A 7754-nucleotide genomic window follows, 5' to 3' on the forward strand; every position below is an offset into this window, starting at 1 on the left:
GGAGTGAGGTTTAGAGATAGAAATGGCATTTTGGGAGAGACATTTTATCCAAACTGAATGACACAAAAAATAACAACTTTCCTTTCTGTGAAGGAGGGAATGAGTGTTTCACTGGTTGAGGGAGGGGCCTGCAATGTCTTTGTTAACTCAGCCAAATATTGGAGACTGAATTTGTCGACTGACGGACATTTGGTATGGTCGTGTGAGTGGAGGAAGGACTTTGAGGTAAGTAATGGGGTGTTGTTCAATCTGAAATGTGAGCATCCTTAAGTTCCTCTGTGTATTTGCCTGGATTGTGAAGGTAGTATGGTAGGAATAGGTCGCCCGGGACACGGGCGACGCTGGGAATAATAAAGGTACTCATCAGGAAGCGGGCTGAGAACGGCATCGTGGGGAATCCCCAGCTGAAGGGGAGAGTCCACACCCGGGAGCGATCGGATTGTCATGGACAGCGGCTTGCGGGTGTTTCCTGATGTGGGAGACACTGGGAAGGAAGGGCACGCTCGTCCAGCTGTACAGGGAACAGCTGATGTGGGGAGTGAACGCGGGCTCTGATTGGCTACTGGAGTCAAGTGGCGGGAAAAGTTCCAGACAGCGGGAATAGAAAGGTGCGGGACATTTTGGAACAATGGGACCATTTGGTGAAGAGTCCGAAAATTGGACTTTATTCGTGGGACGCTTTGACTTGTTCTTGAAAGCAAACAACGGGTTTGAGTGATAAAGATCCAGGCGTATTTCCCTGGAACGCACCAAGTTGAGTAGTGACTTTCTTGAGGTTTATAAAATCATGAGGGGCATAGGTAAGGTGAATAGCAGAGGTGTTTTCCCTACGGAATGGGAATTCAAAACAAGAGGGTGTAGCTTTCAGGTTCGAGGGGAAAGATTTAAAAGGGACATGTGGGACAACGTTTTTGAAACAGTGTACATGGAATGTGTATATGGAATGAATTGCTAGAGGAAGTGGTATATGCAGTTACTATTGAAACATTTACAAGACTTTTGTGCAGGTACATGAATCAGAAATGTTTTAAAGGGAGGTGAGCCAAACGCAGGCAAACGGGACTCGTTTAGTTTGGGAGATCAGTTCGGCTGAAGAGTGTGTTTCTATTCTGTATGACTATGACACTGACCATATAAAGTAGCTGAGGACATCATGGTAGTAGTGTTCTTAAGCACCATTGGAAGCAAGACTTCCATAATTCTAAGGAGTATGGTACAATCAGAGAAACCAGCAAGAAAGACATTTTAAGAGCTATGCAAAGTGTTTGGAAATGATTTTGCACCAAAGTGAAATGTTTTCCTTTTTAAAAGCTGATACAGCACGCAGGAGATTCCATTGCCCAGTTGGAGGCTGACTAAAAGAGGTTTGTGCAACTTTGTGAATTTTGAGGGTTCCTCTAAGAAGCCTTATTCAGTTTGAGGCGTCCAAAACGAAGCCAGCAAACAAAAGCTGCGAACAAGGAGAGATCTTGATTTAATGGCAGTTTTCAAAATTGCCATCTCAATGGAGTCGTAAATAGACAGACAGGAGGCTGAAAGAACACAGCAAGCCAGGCAGCATCAGAAGATGGAGAAGTCAATGTTTTGGGTGTAACCCTTCTTCAGGATGGGGACTGCAGATAAAGGGGGTGGCGGGAGCGGGGTGGTGAAGTGGGAATAGGTGAAGATGGGAGGAGGGTATGACCTAGTTCGTCAATAGGAGGATTGAATCTGGTTGGTGGCAAGGAGGATGGAAAGGGAGGTTATTTGAAATTTGAAGACTCAGTGTTGAATCCTCTGGGCTGTAGGCTGCCCAGGCGGAAGATGAAGTGTTATCCCTCCAACTTGCAGTGCAGTTCATTGCAGCAATGAAGTAGGTCAAGGCTGGTCATGTCAGAAAGTGAGTGGTTAGTGGAATTGAATTAGGTGACGATTGGGAGGTGCGGCTAGCCCCTGTTAGCCCGGCTACATGGTTGGGGCACAGCACCTACACAGACGCCCCAATTCTTCCACTGGTATATTGATGACTGCATTGGTGCAGCATCATGCACTCGGCAGAACTGGAGCAGTTCATCGACTTCACCCACGACATCTACCCTGCCCTCAAATTCACTTAGTTCATCTCAGACACCTCCCTCCCCTTTCTTGACCTCACCATTTCCATCTACAGTGAGTCTCTAGATGGATGTTTGCTACAGACCCACAGACTCCCATAACTACCTGTTTCACCTCCGCCCACCCAGTACGCTACAAGAAGTCCATGCCATTCTCCCAATTCCTCTGCCTCCACCACATCTGCTCAGATGAGGAGACATTCCACTCACAAGCATCCCAGATGTCTACCTATTTTAAACAACGTGCTTTTCCCCTCTCTGTCATCCAGACAGCCTCTGCTGCAACAGCTCCATTCCCTGTTCCCCTGCTCTAAACCCCCCTCCACTCCCAATGCAATAAAGACAGAGTCCCCCTTGTCCTCACTTACCACGCCACCAGTCTCCGCATCCAACACATCTTCCTCAAACATTTTCGTCAACTCCAAGTAGACCTCACCATCAAGAACATTTTGCTCTCGCCACCCCTCTCTGCCTTCTGCGAGGACCGTTTCCTTCAGCAGTCCTTGGTTTGCGCCAATCTACCCACCAAGCCCTCCAAAACCCCAGATACCTTCCCCTGGAACTGGAAAACATGCAAAAACTGCTTGTACACACTCCTCTCCTCACCTCCATCCTGGCCCCAAACATTTCTTCCAGGTGAGATAGAGGTTCACCTGCATCTCCTCCAACCTAGTTTACTGCATCACGTGCTCCCGATGTGGTTCTCTCTACATTAGGGAGACTGAACATAAACTTAGGGAACAGTTTGCCGAGCATCAGAGCCAGGCCTGCAGGGGCCGACTGAACCTCCCAGTCACCACCCGTTTCAATGTCCCCGACAACTCCCATTCCGACGTAACCATCCTTGGCCTCCTCCATTGCTTCAATGAACCACATTGCAAATTGGAAGAAGAACACCTCATCTTCTGCCTGGGCAGTCTACTGGAGGACTCAACATTGAGTTCTCCTAATTCAAGTAATCACTCTTTCCATCCCCGACTCCCTTCCCAGCCCCTCCTCATCCCTGCCACCAACCAGATTCATTCCTCCCATTGACTAACCATGTCATACCCTCTACCTGTCTTCACTTCACCCCACTTCACCAACCTGCCCCATGAACCCCTTTATCTCCAGCTCCCCCTATATCCAAACCCAGTCCAGAACCAGAATGCCACCTACATGGTAAGGAGTCAAGGAATGCTTTAACACCTCCCCCCCCCCAACACCCAATGCAATAAAGACAGAGTCCCAGTGCTGCAGCTATAATTGTGGAATTGCCCGAATTTGTCAGAGACAACCAAGCAGGCAAAGAGATTTTTTAAAGGGGACGATTCAGAGGGTGAGTGATAAAGTACATCCTGCCAGTCAGGGAGTGGGCAGAGTGTCAGTAAATACAGAATAGAAAAGGAGAAATTTTGGCTTAGTATTGGGGAAAATAACCAGAGGGCACAGTGTGCAGGTGTACAGATTTAAATATGATTAAATACGTTTCTTTTAATTGAGGGAGCACTGGAACTTTCTGTCTAAATCTTGTCGATGGAGGAAATCTCAAAATGTTTAAGATCTATTTAGATGAATACTAAAACACCACATAGCACATAAGTGCTGGAAAATGGAGTTAGAGCTTGATGACAAGCATAGACAGTGGACAGATCTCTTTCCCAGCTGTAAAAACTCGATGACACACTCTCTAACCTGGGACGAGATCTGCCGGCTCAAGTCCTGCTCAACACTGCGCAGCGATAGGCCCGCCCACTAGACGAAGACCCACCCACCCCCGCAGCCGTGACAACAGACCACGCCTACAAACCCCGCCCACTAGACTCCTTCAGCGACGGATCTCATTGACACAAAACGCCCACCAGGTTCGGCCAATAAAAACACTCTTATTTACATTGACTAACCCACGCGGCAAAATGATATTACATTTCTGTTATAGTTTAATAAATCGTACACGGTAAAAGATGTCTGCTTTCGTATTAACTACATCGCACGTTCCATATGATGAGAAAATAACTATACATACAAAAACACCATAACAAAGAAATACTTCAACTTATTAAGATATATAAAGCCTTGAGTTCCCATTTTTAATCGTGCTCGCTTCGGCAGCACATATACTAAAATTGGAACGATACAGAGAAGATTAGCATGGCCCCTGCGCAAGGATGACACGCAAATTCGTGAAGCGTTCCATATTTTATACTTCACTGTAAAGTGTCCATATTGACCTCAGGTTTAAGTACCAGACGTTCAAACCAGGTTACACATCATTCAGTTTCTTGACTTCACTCATGTCAATCTCGTTTTCATGCCAGAAGCTTTTGGATTTACTCTCCTCATCAAAACATTTAAGTTATATAAAACATTAATTATAAAATAGTTATTGATGGGCAAATAACAAAATACCAGGGAAGCTGCAAATCCTGAATGAGAACTCCAAGATAAGCCAAGGCTTTGGGAACCTGGTAGAAGATAGAAGCTATTGGACACCAAGGCTATGGACCAACTCTCCAGCAATGATTTCTGCTGGAAACAGTGTTTTCAAACATATTTAATCCAGGTCTGAAAAGGGTGATATAGGAACACTGACAGGGGGAACTGGACAGTCTAATCAGGATGGAGAAAGTGAGGACTGCAGATGGTAGAGATTAGAGTCCAGAATGTGGTGCTGGAAAAGCACAGCAGGTCAGGCAGCCCCCAAGGAGCAGGAGAATCGGGCAAGAGCCCTTCATCAGGAATGAGACTGTGAGCTGAGCAAGTGGAGAGATAAATGGGAGGGGGTGGGGGGGTGGGGCTGGGGGTAAGGTAGCTGCCAGTGTGATAGGTAGATACAGGTGCCAGTAATGGCCATAGGTTGGAGAGGAGGATAGAGCGAAGAGACGGGGAGGAAAATGGACAAGTAGGACAGGTCATAAGAGTGGTGCCGAGTTGGAAGGTTGCAACTGGGATAAGGTGGGGGGAGGGGAAATGAGGAAACTGGTGAAGTTCACAGTGATGCCATGTGGTGGAGGGTCCCGAGGTCGAAGATGAGGCATTCTTCCTTCCCCACCACTACCCGCTTTCTGTAAAGACTATTCCCTCCGCAACTCACTTGTCAGATTGATGGTCCCCTTCCCCTGCCACTGCAGGAATTCTTAAACCTGCGCCCATACCTCCCCCCTCACCTCCATCCAAGGCCCCAAAGGAGCCTTCCACATCAGAGTTTTACCTGCACTTCCACACGTCATTTACTGGATTCACTGCACCCAATTCGGTCTCCTCTACATTGGGGAGACAGGACTATTGCAGAGTATTCAGAAGACACCTCTGGGACACTCACACCAATCAACCTCCAATGCCCCGTGGCCAAACACTTCAACTCCGCCAAGGACATGCAGATTCTAGGCCTCCCCCAACTACCCGATGCCTGGAGTAAGAATGCCTCATTTTCCTCCAACCACACAGCATCTGTGGATTTCACCAGTTTCCTCATTTCCCCTCCCCCCAACTTATTCCATGTCCAACCTTCCAACTCAGTCTCCACCCTCATAACCTGTCCTACCTGTCCATCTTTCTTCACATCTCCACCCTCCTCTCCGACCTATCACCATTACTGCCACCTCCATCTACCTATCGCACTCTCAGCTACTTTACCCCCAGCTCCACCCCCCTCCCATTTATCTTTCCACCCGCTTGGCTCACAACCTCATTCCTGATGAAAGACGTTTGCATGAAATGTCAATTCTCCTGCTCCTCAGATGCTGCCTGGTTTGCTGTGTTTTTCCAGCACCACATTTTTCAACTCTGCTCCTCGGATTCGGCCTGACCTGCTGTGCTTTTCCTGCACCACACTCTCGAGTCTAATCAGGATGTTGTGAACAAAGGATTAGAGATAGAAGTGGAATTTTGGGAGAGGCATTTCATGGAAAGTGCATGATAAGAGAGTAGGAGCTTATCTTTTGAGGAGAGATTAGAGTCTCTCTGTTACAAGTCGAGAGTGCTGTGTCTCTGTGAACTCAGACAAATGTTGGAGGCTGACTTTGTGAAAATGAGCTGTGGGGCCTGAGATATGGTTGTATTACTGGAGAAAGGACATTGAGGTAAGTGATGGTCTGTTGTTATATCTGAAATGAGACCTTTGTTAAAATCCATTAGGTTATAGCTTTCTGGCCACAGAGGCCAAAACTAAATATTTACTTGGAGGTATTTGAAGACATTTACACTGAGGACAGCAAAGTGATTAAGATCCTGATCGAATACACAGTCCAAGTATTTATATACATCTTTCTGGTGGAAATGCTGCTCAAATAGATTGCATATGGATTCAAAAAATACTTCACCAACGCGTGATGCTGGTGAGACTTCTTTATTCTTTACAAGGTATTTACCTGCATCTGTTCACCCATAACCTATTGAAAAAGGAACCATGAAAGCACTCTCCAATAACAGTGAATGTTGCTGTACTTTTCTCAAAGTGAAAAGCTCCGTATCAAAAATTGGTTTTCATAAAGGCACAGCTGTTCTTAAGTTGTTTGCGCTCTGAAGTGTTGCAATCACTTTCCTGAAGCTGTTGCTTTATTTTGAAAATTCTTTTACATGGGCAGGTATGAACTGATTTGATTTATTACTATTATTTTCACATATACCAAGACATAGTGAGAGGTATTGTTTTGTATGCTACCCTGACAAATCATACCTTACATCAGGATAAGAGGACAATATGCAGAACATAGTGTTACAGCTACAGAGAAGGCACAGAGAAAGTTCAACTCTAATATATGAGACGTCTATTCATAAGTCTGATAACAAATTATTGTATCTGCAGCTCGATAGGAGGAGGGAGGATGGGAAGAGACTATAGCCTAGTGCAGTTTTTGATTATGTTTGCTGCTTTCCTGAGGCAACGGGAAGAGTAGACAGAATCAATGGAAGGAAGGCTGGTTTTTGTGATGGACTGGATTGTGTTCACAACTCGGTGTATTTTTTTCTGGTTTTGAGCAGAGCAGTTGCCATACCAAGCTGTGATATATCCAGATAGTATGCTTTCTATCGTGCATCTATAAAACATGATGAGTCATTGTGGACATGCTGAATTTCCTTAGTCTTATGAGGAAGTAGAGGCATTGATGTGTTTTCTTGACTGTAGCATCCATGTGGATCGACCAGGATAGATGATTGGGGATACTTGCTGGTTTTCCCTCCTGTTTGGAGAGTCCCTGAGTTGTAGCTTGTTGAATGCACCTGGAAACTTCACTGTTAGGAAATGACAAAGTGATTGTGGTCCATAGAACCCATGAGCTCCTCTGGAAGCATTTGATGGAAATGTTTGGCAGCCTGTTTTTATTGCATCCTGATACTGAATGTATTGGGAGGAGGGATTTTGAGGCAATCACACTTGTGACCATATTACTCTGCATGGACATCTGCTCATGGTTCAATTTCTCTGTTTGTAAATCCCTGCATCACAAAATCTAAATGTAGCCAAATTGGCTTGTGCTGTAGGCAGCAGAAAATAAAAAATTGAAGAGAAAGAAACAGAATGCAACTAACCATAACCAAAAAGAAAATGGTTCCAATATTGAGCCTTTATAAGGTACTAATCTTCAGCAGTACATATTCTAAAATTGGAATAATACAGATAAGATTAGCACAGTCCTGTGTGAGGATGACATGTAAATTTGTGAAGTCAGAGTCATAGAG

General features: G+C 45.4%; 2 non-coding genes across 2 annotated transcripts; both read left to right on the top strand.

The window, feature by feature from the left end:
• The first annotated feature begins 4168 nt into the window (after positions 1-4168).
• On the top strand, positions 4169-4275 carry LOC122562895. The gene has a single exon (XR_006315436.1). It is a non-coding gene; the product is annotated as a U6 spliceosomal RNA (small nuclear RNA).
• A 3372-nt stretch (positions 4276-7647) lies between these two features.
• Positions 7648-7754, top strand: LOC122562905. The gene has a single exon (XR_006315446.1). It is a non-coding gene; the product is annotated as a U6 spliceosomal RNA (small nuclear RNA).

The sequence above is a fragment of the Chiloscyllium plagiosum genome, chromosome 25 (genome assembly GCF_004010195.1).
Source record: "Chiloscyllium plagiosum isolate BGI_BamShark_2017 chromosome 25, ASM401019v2, whole genome shotgun sequence".
Lineage (NCBI taxonomy): Eukaryota > Metazoa > Chordata > Chondrichthyes > Orectolobiformes > Hemiscylliidae > Chiloscyllium > Chiloscyllium plagiosum.